Source organism: Pangasianodon hypophthalmus, chromosome 9, assembly GCF_027358585.1.
Source record: "Pangasianodon hypophthalmus isolate fPanHyp1 chromosome 9, fPanHyp1.pri, whole genome shotgun sequence".
NCBI lineage: Eukaryota > Metazoa > Chordata > Actinopteri > Siluriformes > Pangasiidae > Pangasianodon > Pangasianodon hypophthalmus.
Genome location: NC_069718.1, coordinates 25803423 through 25824559, shown reverse-complemented (window position 1 = coordinate 25824559; position 21137 = coordinate 25803423). Strand labels below are relative to the sequence as shown.

At 37.6% G+C, this 21137-nt stretch overlaps 1 protein-coding gene across 5 annotated transcripts in view; it reads right to left on the bottom strand.

Annotated features, from left to right (window-relative positions):
- chrm2a (cholinergic receptor, muscarinic 2a) overlaps positions 1-21137 on the bottom strand; it is a 95047-nt gene that overhangs the window by 32544 nt on the left and 41366 nt on the right. For 2 of the 5 annotated variants that reach the window (XM_026919226.3, XM_053236779.1), the window contains exon 3: positions 7251-7276. The exons of the other annotated variants lie outside the window; for them this stretch is intronic. The gene's annotated coding sequence lies outside the window, so the exon portion shown is untranslated. The remainder of the gene's footprint in view (positions 1-7250; positions 7277-21137) is intronic. 5 annotated transcript variants of the gene reach the window in all.

The following is a 21137-nucleotide window of genomic DNA, read 5'->3' as shown; positions in this document are numbered from 1 at the left end:
AATACTGCTACCTATTTTGAAGTTTTGGCATCAATGCTGTTCTTTTGGGACAAAACAAAACAAAACTAGTGTCAGTTTTTTGGTGTGTAGAAAATTTTAGATGCACCTTAGAAACAGTGTAACTTGAAAAACCCTGCTCTTAATACAAAAATCAGCATCACAGGCCTCAATAAAGCTAGACTATCATCCAAGCTCATGTTTAACTTTTCATCCATGCTCAGCTGTACTCACAGTACATTTGTGTACTTATCCACAAATTAAAAATAAAAAATAAACCAAAAAAAAAAAAAAAAAAAACCCATGACAGCCTGCCTTATATTAGGTAATTGATTAACATCTACTGCAGGCATGAATGAATGATTAGAGTTCTCATTTTCAGAATATAATACTATAATATTTGATAAACAATGACAATATGTTTCATGTGTAGATTGTACTAGTTACATAGTATACTGGGTGTAGTGATAGCTCAGTGGGTTGAACATAGGAGATAATATACTTCAAAAAATGGTGCTATTTTAAATAATAATTCACTTTCTTGCGTGTGATTTTATGCTTTCCTTTAAGCTAGTAAACTAATTGGATGACAGTTTTTAGCCATATGCCATCTGTTCCGGTTACAACTGCAGCCTGCAGTTCTGGCAGATCTGCTGCGGAGGCTATGCACTGAACAATCTACAGAACTGAGCGCTTATCACAGTGTTGTACGAATGACCTCAATGAAAGGGAAAGTCCTTGCACTCAGAGCAGATAACATGAGGTTCAGTGTCAAGTTTACAGATTTTTTTTTTTGAATAATACTTATATATTCAACTGCTGGCTTACACAAAATCATAAAAAAATCTGTGGGTTTTTCTTTTTCCTTGTTATTTTTATTATTAACAAAGATCCAGGTGTATTTGTTACCTTCTTGGGCAGATATTTAATTACATTTTCAAAACTTCCCTGCATATTTTCAACTATACCAAACTAAGTAAAGTTTGGCAAAACACTGAGGTCCAATTGTTATGTTAGGAGGAAAACTATTACCTAGTGCTTCCAGAATAAATACTAGTTTATCTTGTTCCTATTTGGACACACTATTATGGACAAGACATTCACATTGTGGGTTATGTTATATGAAATGGATGAAAAGTGAAATAGAGTGCACAGTAAATGGGATACATGGCAACATGCCAGTTGAGCAGCAGGTTTTTTGTGTATTCCTCATTTCTGTTACTGTAAACCACTATGAGGTATGGATATAACTGAATATGAATACATTCATATTTATTAATTTAATTTTTTTAATAGAAACCTTGCCAGAAAGGTTCAGGCTAGGTGTGTGTATCGGGATCCTGCAGGACGAAACAAAAAAGTCATGCAAGCAGGAGGTTTTTACTTTTATGTGGATCTGTAAAGAACAGACTGGTGAAGCTCATGGGCAGGGTTGCCAGGTTTTTAGCAAATTTTCAATTTCAGCTCAAAAATCACAGAAAAGACTTGAAACTAGCCTGGCATATGAAAAGGTAAATTTTCTTTTTAACACTGTGCATTTCAGATTTGCAGAATGTATCTGCAATACATGGTCATTATATGTGGAACCTGGCAACTCTGCTCACCGAACAAAGTTAATTAAAATGGATATTAATAGGAGATGCACTATTAGTTTTTTTTTCCATCAATGATTTCTTCCAGCTTTACTGTAGATTCTGACAACGTAGCCAGCAAACTTTTCTGATCTTTCTGGAATGTAACAACCCTAAAAAATAAAGTAAATCTGATAAAATATTACCAGATTGCTATTGCTATCAACTGTAAATAACAGTTGCTTGATCTGGGATAGATATTGTTGTTTGGAAACAAAGTTAGCTTTGAAGATAGAAGATAGAAAGCTTTCCAGAAAGCTGGTTCAGGAGCTGAATAAAGTTATGTTCTAAAATTGCTATTTGTTGTTATAAGTTAGTTAGTTAGTTACAGATAATGGCACTGTATTATACCCCTACTATGAGGAGACATGTACTGTACTCAAACAAACACTCACTGGTTAATATTGCAGGTTTACACACACACACAAAAAAAGATTCAGTGGTTTAGTAAAAATGACCAAAACAAATCTGTGATGTTTATACAAAAAGTAATTTATTAGAATTGCTGTACTAAATTAATTCATGCTAATATGTACCTAAATATACCCAAGGTGTATATTTTACATATTTTCCTGGGTTAAATTTACTGTTATGTTGCAAGCGCTCACAAAACTAGAAAAAAAAAAGCAGTAATGTTTATTTGAACTGACTGCAGACTAATGTGGGGGTTTGGCTTTTGAACTCGATTTTCAAACGTTTTTGCACTTTAAACTGAAATTTGAGCATTATGGATAGATTGTTTCCAACATATGTTTCAACTTGTTTTCTGTTGGCTTTAGGGCCTAAGGCTATTGTATTATGAAGTGTTTTGAAAGATCAAGTGTTTCGGTAAAGTTTTCTTGGTTCACCCTCTTTGTCAGTCAGGCGTATGGTTTGTTGTGTGTGTGCGTATGTTAATGAAGTAGTCATGCTGGCTTCTGCCAGTTCAGTCTTGATGAAAGCTAATATAAGTGTGTGGAGTTCTACTTCTGGTTGGAGCCATTTAAGGTGTTAGTGGCCATTAAGTTGTAATGATAATGATTTGTGAAATTTCCAAATGAGAACAAGAAATAACATTTAGAGGATGTGTAGCTTTTACAGTGTTGAAATTTACTGATAAAAAAAAAAAGAACGAAAACTGGTAGTTAAATTTACTTATATTTTTAATAAGAATGATCCTTGGTTCTGTGTAAACCTTACTTACACTATGCATATTTAAATTTACGTAGATTTTATGTGTGGAAATTAGTAAATCTCACTCCAATATTTTTTTCAGTGTATACATATAACCTTTAATTTTTTTTTGTTGCTGCTTAGTTATGTCTTCAATGGAAAATAAATAAGTGTATTTTAAAATTTTATGTGGTAGTAGTACCTTGGTGATTAGTGATTTGAGTTACTAATTAGAAAATTACAAATCTCTCAAGAGAGTCAGTAAGAGTCTCGACTGCTCAGTTCTATGCTTGGATTGTATCCTGTCTCAGTTGCTTTGGATAAAATCATCAGCCAAATTAATCAAAGAAAATTAAATATTTCTTAAACAAGTAACAACATTATGTAATATATTTATATAGTCCTTTACAATGAGCATATATTAAAAGACATTAAGTAATACATCCGTAATCAAATAACTAGCTGTGTAATAAGTCTGTTAATGATTAACTAATGATTGCAATGATAACTAGCCTATATTATTTGGCAATCTTGCAGTATTAATAGATTGTTAAATGTTACCAATATTTTACAGCCTGAATCTGAACAAAAATGGTTTGGGAAACAACAACAAATATCACATTTACAATCACTAATGATGATACCAAGCTAACTCTCAGGGTTTTCATGGCATCAGAATTTTTGTTAAAAGGCCAAAAGGATACAAATCAGCAGTGGAAATCCTTCCATTTTCTTCGTCTGATGTTGGCTTTCAGCCGTTCCCAAACCACACGTCCAATTATTATACAGCCCCCAAAGCGGATCCACTCTTTTTCTGCCGGCGTCAATTATACACACCATATACTAACCAGTTTTTTTTCCCCCTACAGTTCTCTAATTTACATAATTTATATCATCCCATTTGGCACAGAAACTGAAAGCTGGCAGTTCAGTAAGATGTTGATGTTAGAGTTCATCTCTCAAGCGTGGAGCCCAGGAGGAAAACTAAACCTCTTTAGAATTGCATTGCTCTCTTTTTGCAGTCTTATTTTAAGCTGCTGTAATTGACTAGCTTTGAATTGCTATCTGGGTTTTCCAGCAATAAGCTGTCAGACTATATGTTACACACTTGTCAAACTGTCCATGGCCTCAGAGAATGCACTGAGAGTGAAGTATGTCTTTGTTGATGGACAGCCTGCCATGGTTTCTTTCTCTCTATGGAACAACACTAGCATAATCAAGTATTGTCACATATACATTAATAAACATTACCTTCAGGCAGGCAGGCAGGCTGGATGAGAACATAAATTCTAGTCCCTATTTTTTTTATTTAGATTTTGTGATCTGGGGTTTACTGCATTTAATGACTGGCCGTAAAAATAATTCCAGGTAGTCTTCTAAAGGAAAGATGTAGATCAATGGAAGATAGAAATAGAGGAATAAGAGAAGGAGGTGCCTGTCAGATCAGCTGAAGACACTGTATGATCCCAAAGAGAGGTGACTCAGGACTGTTAATGTGTTTCAGCATGCATGGTGTTAATCTCTCTCTCTCTCTCTCTCTCTCTCACTCTCTCTCTCTCTCTCTCTCTCTCTGTCACAGAGAGGAGGAGTAATCCTGTTAAAAACCTGCTTTGTGTTGGAGTGGGTGTTCAGCCTGGAGCAATGCCTTCCTCACAATCCCAGCCTGAGCGCCATCCATCCCATCAGAATGGGGATTTGTGTCAGTGATGCTTCTTTAGCGCAGGACTGAGTGTAGGCTTGGCTTCCCAGACAGATTAAGTTAAGTGTCTGACTACATTGCAGTGTTACTGGGAAATGTCCACTGAACATTGAAAATTTTTTATAGGTATATAGTACACTGTATATACCTGGCAAAGGACGTTTGTCTGAAAGTTCCCGGAAACTTTATGTACTATGCTGAACTTTTATCACCTCTACCCTTATTACTGAAGTACACTGGAATTATTTCCTGGATGCTTATATATATATATATATATATATATATATATATATATATATATATATATATATATGTATATATATATATGGCATTTACCATTCAGGAATTTCAGCCATTTTAAGCAACGTACTTCCATTTTCAGGGGCCCAAAGGTATTTGGACAACTGACTGACAAGAAGTTAATTGACCAGGTGCGGTCCATTCCCTCGTTACATCAAGACAAATGAAGCAGATAAAAGGTCTGGAGTTGATATCAGGTATTGAGTTGGCATTTGGCAGCTGTTCGACCGGAGCTACCAATACGAAGTCCAAGAAGATCTCAATGCAAGTGAAGGAGGCCAACATTAGGATGAAAAAACAAAAGAGACCTATCAGAGAGATAGAAAAAACTTTACGGTGTGGCCAAATCAACAATTTGGTACATTCTTAAAAAGAAGTAATGCACTGGCGAGCTCAGCAACACCAAAATGCCTGGAAGACTGTGGAAGACAACTAAAGTGGATGATCGCAGAATCCTTCCCTTGGTGAAGAAAATCCCCTTCATAACATCAACAGAAGTCAAGAATGCTCTGGAGAAGGTAGGCGTGTCGCTGTCAAAATCTACAATCAAGAGACGCCTTCATGAATGTAAATACAGAGGGTTTATAACAAGGTGCAAACCACTGGTAACATTCAAGAACAGGAAAGCCAGATTAGACTTTGCCAGAAAACATCTAAAAAAGCCTCCCATGTTCTGGAATAAGATTCTTTGGACTGATGAAACCAAGATTAACTTGTACCAGAATGATGGGAAGAGAAAAGTATGGCGAAAGAAAGGAACAGCTCATGATCCAAAGTATACCACATCATGTGTCAAACATGGTGGAGGAAGTGTTACGGCATGGGCATGTATGGCTGCCAATGGAACGGGCTCACTGGTGCTTATTGATGATGTGACTGCTGACAGAAGTAGCAGGATGAATTCTGAGGTGTATAGGGCTTTACTCTCTGCTCACATTCAGCCAAATGCTACAAAACTGATAGGATGCCGCTTCACAGTGCAGGTGGATAATGACCCTAAACATACTGCGAAAGCGACTCAAGACTTTTTGAAGGCAAAGAAATGGAATATTCTTCAATGGCCAAGTCAGTCTCCTGATCTCAACCCAATAGAGCTGCTTTTCACTTACTGAAGACAAGATGGAAGGCAGAAAGACCCACAAACAAGCAGCAACTGAAGGTGGCTGCAGTGAAGACCTGGCAAAGCATCTCCAGGGAGGAAACTCAGTGGAAACCTGGTGATGTCCATGGGCTCCAGACTTCAGGCAGTCATTGACTGCAAAGGATTTTCATCCAAGTATTAAAATTATGGTTATATTTACAATTATATCACTTTGTCCAAATACCTTTGAGCCCCTGAAAATGGAGGTATTTTGCTTATATATATATATATTTCTCTGTTGAAGTTAAAACCCTGACTGTTACAAAGTGCTGTCACTGGAGAATCCTTCCATAAATATTAAATAAAAATGTCTTCTCACAGAAACCTCTTCATTTGTCTTACAACCATTTCCTTGTTTTAGGTAAGCTGGCAGAAACTAGTATTGTGGACTTCTATCACTGTTGACTAGTTATGGCTGGGCATGCCACAGTGTTGCTTTGGGTTAAATTGTCTGCCAAATTAATTAATTAATTAATTAATTAATTCATGCCTATCCCACACTGAAAACACTGGGTGCAAGACAGGAATACACCCTGGCTGGGACACTAGTCACTTCACATTTACAACTAGGGGCAATTTATAGTCATCACTTCACCTAGTGGCATGTTTAATGGGAGGTGGGAAGAACCTGGGGAACACAGAGTAAACCCACATGGACCCATGTGAAATTCCACACAGACAATAACCTGAGCTCAGGATCAAACTGAGGACCCTGGAGCTTCGAGGTGGCAATGTTACCCTCTGCAACACTGCACCGTCCTCTGCAAAATTTAATATGCATGTTAATGTGAATGAGTACAGATATAGACTGGACACTTAATAGCAAACTTGTTTCTGTGCATTGGGTTGCTTTACAATGCACAGATTAAGCATTGTTAACGGAATATAAATATCAGTGAAGAATAACCATTGTCTGACTCATCAATCTGTGTTTGGTGTTTTGCCAGTGAGCCAATGATATGTGATAGAGAGAGAGAGAGAGAGAGAGAGAGAGAGAGAGTGAGTGAGTGAGCGTGTGAGGGAGTGAGTGAATGAGAGATATAAATTGGGTAAAGGTGGTAGATTGGCTGCTTTCCAGTCACTAATACTAATACAATCACTGTCCAGTTGCTAATACTTTCTCATTTGTGAGCAGAACAAAATAGACAAGGACACAAAGACAAATCACTGCAGTAAGGGCTCAGCGTTTAAGCACAGAATATCCAGCCAAATGTCCATGCTGTCGTTTTTGGTCGGACATTCTGAAAGTCAGGAACTCAGGACATAATTTGCTGCCAACTTTAGCCACAAAGCAATGGGTTAATATATAATTCTGTCATTTTTTCCTTACCATTTCTCTGTTAGCTCAGGACAGATCTGTTAAGTACAGAAGAGGAAAGATATTTCTATTAAATTAAAGGCTTTTAGCCTTCTTAGCAAAGCCAAGTTTAATCTCTCTGCATAAAGTGGACATTTTAATTGTAAGCCTGCACGTTGGCGCTGACCACTGCTGAATGGATAAGTGAAGAGAGCAAGAGCGAGAGCGAGAGAGAGAGAGAGAGAGAGAGAGAGAGAGAGAGAGGCAAAAATGAATTTGAATATTCGAAGGCTACCTACATAGTGCCTTTGTTCATATGCAATGCATAAATATTTTATAAAGCAGTGCAGGAGAATTTATGAAAGGCTTATGTCAAAACATGTAAGGTGATATTGGAGGATTTATGCGACTTTACATGGAAGAGCTCCATATCCTGCAAGTTATTAGCTTACCTTCTACTAACAGCACATTTAAGGCACTTTGAGAAAGTTGTAGAAGGTCCACATAGTGCTTCATAAGAGTGTTATAAATGTAAATTTGATTAACACTTTAGTTTTGGTTGGCGATTCATTTGGCTGGCATCCTTCGTAGACTTCATAAATAAGAAGCTGTACTGGAATGAGGCTCCATAATCATTTTAATACAAATGAACTGAGCATTCAATTTCATGCTCCAATAAGAAGTGGATATCGTAAGTACACCTCATGAAAGGTAAGATGGCAGGTGGACACATTATCTTCTTTCATAAATCCTCCAGCATTGCTTTACACTGAAATACGGGAATTATATAACTAAAATTTCCTCATGATGTATCTGTTTTGACCTTATGGGATAAAGGTCAGATTCCTGGGAAAGGTTCATCATATTGCAGCACTCCTGTGGGAAAACCGATAATACTAACAACTCCTTCAGTCACCCAGCAGTGTTGTGGTAGACTTGCCTCGTGGTACACTTGTATACTTATGTGTGATTTGTACCATGTTGTGTAATAAGTACTATTAAAGGACACAATTGAGTGTCAACCCAGTGGTGTGTAACTCCCAAATGGCTAGAGGTTGGTCTAAGGCTACAGAATTACTGAAGGAACAGAAAAACACAATATTGCACTTTTTTTTTTTTTAAAAGAATATGATTTTTTTTTATGACAGTACTGTCACAAGAGGAATGAAAACAATGAATTAATTTGAATGAAGGAACTGAAAACAATCGAGCTGGTGCTTAAAATAACATTTGTATCACATGAATTGTATCACATGGTTATTATTGCTTTTTTACTCTTCACATAGAATAGTCAGACTGGAAACATGAGAAGGACCAAATTATTAAATTTGTCTAAACAATGTTTTTTGTTTTTGTTTTGTTTTTTAACTGTACTTTTAGTACTTTAGGCTAATCTCAAATAGCTTCAATTCAAATCACATAACAGACTTAAATTTCTGTAAAACAAAAAACCATAGATTCAACAATCCTTAAGTCCAAAAAATATCCAAGAAGTTAATTGTTTTGATTTATTATTAAAAAAGAGAGAACGTTGGAAACCTCAAGCCTTTTAGTGCCTTCCTCCATTCAAACCATACTAAACAATTGAGGTTGGTTTGCATTTGACCTTTGACCCTCTCTCCAAACTAAGATTCACCTAGCATGTCCAATGTGACGTGTGCACCCTCACACACTTATTTGATATTAGAGTCTATGCCTTTGCCCCGACACACCTCTGAATCCTGAACTATTCACTAATTGTGTATGTGTCATTTACAAGTTGAGTTCCAGCCACTTGCACTGGCATCATGCATTAGGAGCATATCATGATTTCTTAAATGATTTCCTTATGATTAAAAACATAAATAATGAGTCACTTGGCAAAAAATTCTTTAATAACATAATAGTAGTTCACAGTCAGTGCTGAATTAGGAGTGTTGGAATTGATGAGAAATGTTTACATCATACCCCAGGCAAGAAAGAAGTCTGACTACATGGTGACAGACTAGAGCGACAACCAATCAGGAGAGAGAGAGAGAGACAGAGAGAGAGAGAGAGAGGGAGGGAGGGAGAGAGTGAAGCAGGGTAAAAGAGTCCAATATAATCAAATACTAGGAACAAGGATTCAGACATGAAGGAATTTAAGCTTTTTTCTTGTTGAACAGGCTTGTTAGAGCTTAAATTCTTGTTAAAAGGCATTTATTTATTTGCTAATTTGGTATTAATCTTGTATATGATAGTCAGCTGATTTATCCTTGAGAAAGGTGTAATGTAAGTGATAATAGTAGATGGTGAGGGGATAACATTATATTTTCTGTGCTTCTGTGTATTTTTGTACTTCAAAGATGGTTATATCACCATCATTTAGCAGCCAGACATGATAATTTAGGTCTCTGCACTGTGTATTAGGTTAGCGAGCTAAAGTAAGCAACTAGCTTACTGTCGTTGGCCGTGGAGAGGAATCTAGTTTTGGAGAAAACCTCTATATTCACCCCCACGATTTGCTATAAGACAGCGAAGCAACCTGTTCTCCTTCAAGCAGAACTAGCTAGCTAGCTAAACTTAGATGACTACTTCATGCTGTAAGTCATGTGCTGGTTATTATATGCTAATGCACGACCACTGCTGCTGGATCAGACAATCATAATGAGAGCCAAGAGCTGACAATACCTAAAAAGCAAGCTTTTACTGAAAATAAGAGGTCTTGCTCACTTACTAGGACCTAAAAATGTGACTGCGTTACCACCAGATTATGCAGATAACCAGAAAAATGTCTTACATCTTACATCCAGCAGCTTTAAACTTGAAAAAAAACAGTGTCAGAATAGAAGACCACTGTAAGTGTTTCATTTGAGTTGCATAATAAGCTTTTAATGGCAGTTTAAACGCGCTTGATGTTGGGTTTAGTGTGTTTGATTTGTTTGTTTGTGTACACTGTGTACACCCTCATCTCCTGCTGAGTCGTTTAATGAGGGATGCTCTCTCTGTGTCTCTCTGCGGCTTGCTTTGTGAAGACATTAGAACCATCAGAGCTGCTTAAGAGCACTAAGAGCATCAGTGTGTGAGCATCATGTGCTGAGGGCTGTCAATCACACCTCATTGACTGCCAGACAGGCAGCTCTGCCATCCACCACTCACTCACAAATGTCTCAGGATTGCTTTTGTTTCTCTCTTTCTCTTATTCCATTAAATCAGGAGCAGACTGAAGCTGATTTAAAACAGAAAAGCGATAAATAATTTATTTGCTCCAGATTCATTTCTGTGAGGTTGTTGCACAATTTGGTTGTATGACAGGGATTTCCAAAGTAGGGTTGAGATCCCACGTGGGGTCTCTTGATTTACAAATTGGGTTGCAAGAGAAACTCTTTTGTTTCATTCATGTATTTTACAAATTCATCTTAGAAATATCAAAGACGGATTTTGTGTGCTAATATTTTGCAATGTTACTGGGAGTCACATGCAAACAAGCCACCTTTAAATTAATGTTGTTTAAAAAAATTGACTAATTTCAAACATTTAACTCCACTAAACAAACTAGCATTGTGTCTCAAATTGCATACTTATATACTATTTTAGAATGTTATTGAGTACTAACATTACATTTTTTTCTATTATAGTTAGTGTTTGAATGAAAAAAAAAAACTATATAAAGGTGTTTTGCATACCAATTTTCTAGATTATTTTATATAATACTTTTGAATGCGAGGTCAGAGTTTTAGATATGAGATGCGTCTCATCACAACAGTCATGACGATAGCAGGAAGTTTTAAAAAGAAACAGAGCTTGTGAGTGTGTTTAACGTTGCTGTGCATGAAGTAGCTAAACATTTTACAGTTTGAATGGAAACCTGATGGACAGGGATGTTTTGGTGTTTGATCCTCAAGATGTACACACAGTAAGATACGCAGCGAGTGTGTGAACAATGCCTTTCGCATTGCCACTGCTTCTGCACACGCACATAAAGTCATGCGTCAAGTATAAACCAGGCTCCTCTGCTTCCTGTTGCTATAATGCTGGGCAGTGGTGGCTCAATGGCTCGATGGCTCAGGCTCTGGGTTACTGATCAGAAGCCCCAGCACTCCAAGCTGCCACTGTTGGGCCCTTGAGCAAGGCCCTTAACCCTCTCTGCTCCAGGGGTGCTGTATCATGGCTGACCCTGTGCTCTGTCCCCAACTTCCTAACAAGCTGGGACATGCACTGTAATGTATATGTGACAAATAAAGGCTTTGTCTTCTTCTATAATAACACAACACTTCCCACTAAACAGGTAAGTCAATGCAAGCGATATCCCTTTGGTTTTTAGTTGTTTATGTTATACCTACATATGTTATTAGTATAATAAAATGTTCAAATATTACAGTATTCCTATGTTATAAATAAAAAATGTAGAGTGGTCAAGGATTTGGGTCATTCACAGGAAATTCATAATATTTATTTATGGCCATTTGCCCAAAAACTTTGGGAAACCTTGGTGTATGAGATGACCATTTATAGGAAACACTTTAAAGTTTACTCATACAAGTACAATTTCTAAGCACATTTGGACCAGAAAATAGGATTATAATTGACATCCACCTAAATATTTTTCACTCATGTGATTCTCAGGTTCTCAAATGATGAGAGCCTGCAATAAATAATAATAATAATAATAATTAAAAAAAACAATCCAACTAACATTAAATAGATAGGAGTCTGACATGAAATGGCCCAGGTGTATTATTTATTTTTTCTCTCTCCACCCCAAATTCCTCTTGTTTTCTCCAGCACAGGGCTCAACACAGCTTTAAGGATTGCTGTGAAGTTAAAAAGAAAGTCAGTCAGGTTTGTTTGTTGCTTGTTTCTTTCACTGCCACATAACTACAGCCTGTTTTCCCAGCATGCTGTATTTGCTCAGGGCTGCTAGAGCTCCTAGCAGGTAGCCATTAATATTTCAGAACAGGGTTGTTTGGGTTCAGTGGGGACGTCATTAAATGGAGAGGAGAAATGTGCTGAATGAAAAACTGGTCACTGGGCCACTAACGCAGTAAAGCACACGAGGGCTGCTGAGGCAGACCCATCACAGTTGGTGTTTTGTGGGATCAAGCAGTGAGTGAGAAGAACTGTGGGTTAATCTCTAATGTTGTGTATAAGAGATATTAGGAGTACATGTGTAATGTGGAAATAGCATTAAAAAGCCTGAAAGCTCACGAGGCAGCGGGACAGCGTGCGTGCTCAGAAAGCACTGGCTGACAGAATCAGGGAGGAAATATTGCTTGGTAGGAGAGAGGAAATGACATTACTGCATCTGGCTGTGGCGTGGTATTATGATTATTATCATATATATTAGTGTGCTTTGGGACATGGCTGTGAGCTGGCAGTGATGGAGTGGGAGCTGGATTAATCGACCCATGTCACGCTGCTGTGGCGCTCCACGATGCTGTGCAATGGCTGTGCAATAAACAGGCACTGGGGACTTTAGCTTACAGAGATGGAGGGCATTCGAAGTGGGCATCACTCCAGCCTGTATTTGGAAGCCGGGTAAAGGCACCTCACAGCTGGCAAACAATGCATCAGGGAAACACACAGCCCTCACCTGACCTTGGGTACATAAGCCTGCAGTGACTACACATCAGTCAGGTTTGTTTTTGGGAGCTTTGTAAAACCTTCTCTCATAGATCACACTTGTTTATCTCCATTTGTTTATATACTGTTAATACAACACACACGCACACACAAACACACACACAATTTTCTAAGAAGCGGTCTCTTCCTGAGCTCTTTATGCCTAGTGAAAGACAAACAATGCTTTTCAATACCCTATCTCTTCTATTCTTTATCCCATCCTTCCTTTATTTCTGAATCCCTTCCATAACCAGACTCCTCTCATTGGACTCAAATTGCAAAAGGTATAGAAGTTACATTCCTAGAAGGTGCTAACAAAGGTGTGCTGAGAAATTGCTAGAAAGCCGATTAATCTTTCCACTCCAGTGACTTGACATGAGAACAAGCTCAGATAATGGAACAGATAATGGAATCACTTTTTGAATAGAATATTGACATTTGTATGTAATTTTTCTGTTAGCCTAAGGTCGTTTGTCTCATAGGTTTCATTTCTTATACTTAAAAGACTGCACTGTCAGGAATTATGAAACAAAGTGACTTTATGTAGCCCTTTGTACTATAAGTTCTATCCATGCCATGACAATTAAACTCATTAACAAAGTGAAATCACACTCGACATTGTGAAATTATAACGTGTCGAGACCCGAATTATCTGGATTTGCATTGTTCCCTGACTTTTCTGCAGGGAAATGTATTTGTTAAAGCACTGCTGCTGTTTGCCCTGCGCCTCATTCTGCTAGGCGACAAAGAATGGAAAACAGATGCCATGTCAGAGGCTAGATGTAATTTGCAATTATCTAGGGGGTTCTGATGTTATGATTTAGGTTTTGCCCCTAGTAGGAACATGATTTAAAGCTGCTATCAGGCCTGTCACTTAAATTATGCTTATAGCAGATACATTATGCTAGGGAGGAGAGTGAGAGGAGCGGGGTAAGTAATTTAAATACTTTTCTACTCCTACACTCTCATGCAAGCAGCTTCAGTGAAGTTAAAAGAGTGGCCTGAGCTGTTTACTTCTTTAGTTACACACACACACACACACACACACACACACACAATTACATCAAATCTACAAGCAGCTATTTAAATACTTAGTGCAACACAAAATTTTGAAGGACATCCGTTTATGCCGTTCTATGTGTGCCAAATGGTGTGTTTCACATTTTCAAGAGCTGTGCCACATGATATACAAAATATCTTTGAAAGATGTGAAAATTAACAGAACAGTCATTCATGCATCAGGACATAATTGCTTGAGTTCAGTTGCCATGGAATTACAAGATGTGTTTAATAGAGGTCAAAACAATTCGCAGTGAATATGGACTCATCTGAGTGAAACACACCGCACTGCCACTCAGTACATCGATCATATCACAGCTACAGTAGGTGTTCCTAGGAATCTGCTCGGCTGAGTGTAACGTGGCTGTTTGGATTGGCTCAGATTGATCTTGGTGTAAATATTAGACTGGAGCTGTCAATATTGAAGGACTTGATGATTTACTGACAGACCTGATTATTTCTTTATGATTTCCCCATGCTAAAAATACAAGGAAAGGCACAAACTGAGGATTATATCTGTCAGGTTTACGGTAATTATAATCTAAAAGTTTATGCTACGGATCATATATAAGATCACGATCAGCAATTAACTGGAAAGACAATTTCAAATTATAAGAAGTAACTCAAGTGGTTACAAAAACTTAGGATGAGGGGTAGCAGTTATAGTCTTTGCTACAGTTTCATTCACATGAGTGACATACAGTATACTGTTACTTGATTTCTAAAGAATTTAGCATGAGATATGGTTCAGAAATGATGTTATCCCTATATATCATCAGTGTGACAGGGACATTTGCATGCAACTTGCCTGCAGGCCGTTCAGTACGTCTTATATCAACGTTCTGGCAAAAGCATACTTTACACTGCAACATATCAAACTTATTAAACATATCAAACAAATCAGGCTTGCAAGTCACGTGGTATTGCAGTACGCTAAAGCGGGTAGTTTCAAAACACGGATGGTCTCTGTATTATCAGTAGTAAAGAATTTACAACCTAAAAACTATCCGCATTTTGAAAACACCTGCGTTATCGTACCGTGTTACAGCGTGACTTACACACCTGATAGCGTTTGCAGAGAGAAGAGGAGAAGTTTCATGAGCCTGGTAAGTCTAATCATATATCATGAAAAGCACAAACCTTATGCATGAAGTGGGCTATGCTCAATGTGTTTTAAAAAAAAAAGAGGTAACATCATTTATTATATTTTAATCTTAGTCAAACAGCGCAGTGGTAGTGGTTAGGTTTTAAAATTCCTTGGTTCAGAACGTGACACACCAGGTATTTGCGTTAAAGTCTGATATGTAATGCAGCATTTGCTTGTGATAAAACGTTGATATTCATCGTATAAAAGGCGCTGCAAATAAATTGCATGCAAATATTTTTTTCCTGTGAGACTGAGCTGCTATGAACTATGCTATAGACTTCTCCAATGCAGCACAAGACAATCTTCATCCCTTCACATGTACCAACATGAAGTTAAAAAAAAAAGATTTATGTGTTCGAACTCTACATGCTAACAAAAAACATAAAAAAAAAAATGCAAATGCGGCAGATGCTGCACTCCTAGAACATTAAGTAATAAACCACCCAGCTGCCTCAAGTAAATTACCCAAAAAGGCATTTTTATCTGTACAGACAATAAGTGACAAGCTCTCAAAGGAGCAGCACTGCAAAAAAATTATATTTTAGCAAGTAAAAACATCCTAATTATAGGCAAATTCAACTAATATGTCTTTTAATGTTTTTAAACAAATATAAGATTTTAAAACCTACTTATCGATGATTTCTCAAGCTTTAAATTGTCTTTTAATTGTAAATTTATCTTTTTTTAAACATTTGTTTCCCCAAAAAGAAGCAAATTAACCTCTCAGTAATATAAAACGAGCTTGAAAATAGTCAGTATGTCTAGATAATCTTATATTTGTTATATAATAATCTCATAATGAGAAACATTAGATAACTTTTCCTCATAGGAAACTTTTAACTCATAGGAAGGCAAACAATCTTCAGAGGAAGACAACCATTTAGACTGTTTAGTACAGCAATGACACTGCAGCAAATGGTACTGTATTTGTCCAAATCGCTAATACGCCGTTTACACTATATGGCCAAAAGTATGTGCACCCCTGACCATCACACCCATATGTGCTTGTTGAACATCTCATTCCAGATTTATTCCCCCTGTGTTTGCTGTTATAATGAGCTCCACCCTTCTGGGAAGCTTTCCACTAGATGTTGGAGCGTGGCTGTGGGGATTTGTGTTCATTCAGCTACAAGAGCATTAGTGAGGTCAGGCGCTGATGTTGGGATGTCGAGGAGGTCTGGGGTTCAGTCGGTGTTCCAGTTCATCCCAAAGGTGTTCAGTGGGGTTGAGGTCAGGGCTCTGTGCAGGACACTCGAGTTCTTCCACTCCGACCTTCACACACCATGTCTTCATGGAGCTCGCTTTGTGCACAGGGGCATTGTCATGCTGGAGCAGGTTTGGGCCTCTTAGTTCCAGTGAAGGGAAATTGTACAAAGACATTCTATACAACTGTGTGCTTCTAACTTTGTGGCAACAGTTTGGGGAAGGAGCACATTTTGGTGTGATGATCAGTCAGGTGTCCACATACTTTTGGCTATACAGTGTATTTCTTAAATAAACCAGCTGTGTGTGTGTTCCACAATTACTGCATGGAAGTTTGGATTAAAGGAAGCTTGAGAAGATTAATGCACGTACACTCGTATAACATCTGGTGAACATCCATCTCAGACCTCCTGAAGTGATTTGACTGATCGTCTTTAAAGTTGTTTTAGACATTTACAGCTATTCAGATATAATCCTGTTATTTAAGATGCATGAATTGGTTGAGAATGAGCCACAGAATGTATTGGTGGGGAGATATTTATTTATTTATCTTTTTATTTATTTATTTTCAAGGCAGGGGGTTAACAATGTTAGACTTTTCTAACATACCATACTCCTTGCATTTTGAAAATTCATTGTGTGGCCCTTACAAGTGCCTTTGATTTGTAATGAGTTTACAAAAGAAAAAGCCAAGAACGTTTTGCTGAACATTTGCACATGCAAGAACAATGAAGTGTGCAAACATTTGTGCCCACTTTCCTAGTGAAGATGGTAGTGGGATAAAATGATTTCATGGAAAAATGACACAGTATTCAATATTTTAGAAACTCATTTCCATGGTACACTGCAGTAGATCTGATCTTGTGATAGGGTTTTTTCAACCACTGGGCCTTAGTATAGAGTTAGTGTTGGTCATCTACTGAGTGGCTTTTTTTTTTTTTTTTTTTACTTATAAGAGTAATTAATTAAAATATGCCATGAAACCTTGAGTTTACAGAAGGCATGTGTTACTAGGCATTACTAATACTAAGGCAGGTCAGCATTGCACAGACATAATGAAGGACAATCAGTGTCAACAGTGTGTGTGTGTGTGTGAGAGAGAGAGAGAGAGAGAGAGAGAGAAGAATAGATGAGAAAGAGTAGTGCACCAGTGCACATCTACTTTCCCCCGTGTTCCTTGAGGCCTTCAGGCTCATTAGTAAAGTTGGTACATTTCTTCCTAAATCCTGTAGCCGTAGGATTTGCTAATGTGATTAGCTGCATCTCAACCAGCTGCAGTGAATGCATAATTATTGCTCTGTAGTGAAAAGATGTGTGTTTAAAATGTATGTGTGTGAGAGAGAAGGAGAGAGAGAGAAAGGTTTGTCATGCAGGTGCTACACTAGCAGACGCTAGTATTATTAGTATCTGACATAAAGATTTAATTCGATGTGAATGCGTGTACAATATATGTCCCAAAGTAATGGTGCTATTAAGAAATGCTAACGTGAAATGCTAAAATGAAATTTATTTATAAACAGTTAGTTGCTGTCCACTGATTTAATTGGATGAGCAGGGTTTCAGGAACGCTTATATTTCCTATAACCGCACTGGGATGTTTCACTGTGTGTATCACTCCACTTGTCTGTGTTCGCCATGTAAAACTCCCACCGAAACCGTTACTACATTAGAGTTAGCGACATCATCAGACACGGCAAAAGATGCACGTTTCATGAATATAATTTTTGACTTAAAATATGACAGCTCATCCGATGAAGATGAAAAGGAAGAAGGGAAGCCAATTTCACCAGATGCACCTTTAACGGGGATCACTGTGAGCTAGCTAGCTATCCAATGGGCTATCAGTGAGTGCGACTTCTTCGGGATCTATTTCCATTCACAGGGCAAAAATAAAATTTTTTTTGGTCATATTGTGTCCTAAATGTCAGTTATTGGTTATTAATTTCTTATTTCTAAAACTATTCTATCAAAGCAATAGCGCACTCGCGATCATGCGGTTATACTGTGTATCGGCACAGCTATGACAACATTCAGCACTCTCGCCAGTTTATAATGTCACTTATTTGATAACTGTGCATTCTGCTAAACAAACATTTGAGTATGATTTTGTGTATGACAAATTATTTCATACATTTGTCTATATTTGGATGACAAATCTGTGTGCCTTTTCAGTGGATATGTGCCATCATGTACGGGACATTTCCTCTCCTTAGTAATGCTCAGCTGTCAGATTTTTTTCCCAGAAGCTGGGTGGCCAGTGGCCAAAATTTGAGAGTGAACTGAATTATCCTGAAATGTGATGTGACAGTAAACTTTAATATCTCCCCTTGTAGACTGTACTCCCCACTGCCCCAGCCTCAAGCTTGTGTGCTCCTGCTGTCATACCACCCTTGAGGAATGATTTTTTACTTCTCTCATTTCTCACAATGACATTTTATTGGCTGTGGTACTGGTTATAGTTTCATCCTCGTTTAAGGCAGTATATACCAGAAGGATATGTTTATCATTCCTGACAGAGAAGCCTACAGACTAAATTATAATGAATATCCACAAAAATGTTATATACTACATGCAGCATGTGGATTGTTCCTGCTCGCCTCTGCTTTCAGGAATGTGTCTCTAACGCATATGGAATTAATGGTTTTGAATAAATTAATCTTTAAGGTGAACCTTTGGCAGTACAAGCATACTACAACCCTGACTAAATTTGGTCAGTAAAATCTGTAACCAAAAAAAATCTATTTCTTAGTCTCGTGATTTTTGCTAACCAGCAGCCACATGCTGTGGAAGACTTTTTCCAATTTTTGTTTTGCCTGTAATGCTAAAATAGTTGTATTATTGTATATTTCCTTAAATCATCACTCATTTCATTCAGAGCACAACTAATGTGCCGTTAACAAATGTGGACTTGTTTTTACTTTTGTGGTACCAAGAACAAGTTAAAATATACAGACTGGTATGAAGTAGTGGCTCAGGCCTTTATCTAACCCTGATTTCTTTCTAACTCAGCCTGTACGTCCACACAGTCTATCACTGACAGTCATGTCAGGTGATTATACGTGATGAAACACCCCCTTTGTGTGGTTTGAACTAAGGAGCTGGACAAGGGTAAGTGCAGCTCTTTTTGTTTACCGTACTTGCTATTCAGAGACACACATGATTACAGCCTTTACTTAAAAAAGAGACTCTTTTATTTGAAAAAGAAAATAGCAATCTCAAACAGTGTTGCCTATTTGTCTTTCAGTGAGAGTGCCCCTATGTGTATGTGAAATAATTTAACACAACCTTAACTTCTATAATTTAACACAACCTTAACTTCTATACGTTAAATATCAACACATGGCACAAGCATACGATACAAAGTGTATGGTACACTCTTCATAAGCATATTTTAAATCAAGTGCACCTCTACCACTAGACTGTTTGAATAGAGTTCAATATACTGTATATATTAAATAATTTTATATCAATGTAAACTCTCCAGGCTCCTGAAAAAAATGTCCTTTTTCTCTCCAAACACAATCAGGCTTGAAAGTCATGTGGTAATGCAGTACAGTAATGCAGATATTTTCAAAACACAAGAAGTCTCTGTGTTCTCAACAGCCGAAAGAATTTACAGCCTAAAAGCTTTTTGAAAATGTTCTGAAAATATTTTAAACATTTTTGAAAAGCATTTTGAAAATATTCACATTAATGTACGGTTTTACCACATGACATCCTGGTTGTGTTTGCAGAGAGGTGAAGTGAATCTAATCACATGCCGTGAAAAGCACAGTCTTTATGCAGGAACTGGGCTATGCTCAATATGTTAAAAAAAAGAGGTCAAATTATTTATTATATACTGTATCTTTCTTATTCAAACAGCATAGTGCTAGAGGTGGGTGTGGTTAAATTACATTGGTGATCTCATACGGAGCATTCGAGTGAAAGTTTGATACATTGATATACACCCTGTGTTTGTGCCAGAATGTTGATATTCAGTGTATAGAAATTTTCATAACAGTAATGCCGAGTTGCTGATAGTACTAGTAGTTGAATTAAGCCTTTTTATTCAATATGTTTACCAGCCGTCTGCTGAAACCTGTGAACTCCACTGATACAAGCAGATGGATAGTGCAAAAAAGGGTTATTACAGGTGATTGTGTGCATGATGTTGCCTGGGGTTGTTAGAATCGTACACAAAAAAGTCATTCTTTTGGTCCTGACCAGTGTAAACTGCATCCACCAGAAGAGAAAATATCTTAAGGACATCTGTGTAACTAGTCTCATGTTTTATTAAACATGGTGTTGAGTTTTCTGCGCTGTAGGGAGGCTGACCTTTAACTCAGCATCTGCTGTTGAGGGATTAGAAGGTTGTATGAGAATCTATAAAGCTTAATTTACACTTTCTTCTCTTATTTTTTACCTCCTTTTTCATTCTGCTATCTGTCATATGTAACATAACTGCTACAGCTCTTCTGACATCTAGTTATTCCGACGGAATTATAAATTATAATTCTTCTTGTGACACTACGGATAAAAAAAATCAATTGGAACACAAAATGCGTGCTATGATCTCGGTAGGCTTGTTTTTGGCTTTACTGTAGAGATGAATTATAGATGGTTGTAAACTGCAGTGCATCTGGATCCTGCCTCAGGGAGACACTCACATTCTTATAGACTGTGCAGGAAAGAGACTGAGATGACTGAGACGTGAAAAGAGGGGGGAAAGAGAGGGTGACGAATCTGTGCTTTCTATATCTCCCCTACAGCAGGGAAAACTGAAGCTTTTCATGGACACCGTCATCCATCTATCAGCCTGTTCTTCATCTGCCTTTGGAGGACCACGCCCACAGACACACACTCCAAAAAAAATAAAAAAATCGCCCATATTCTTCACTGACAGGACATCTCTCCTTCTCTCTCTCTCTCTCTCTCTCTCTTATCCTCCT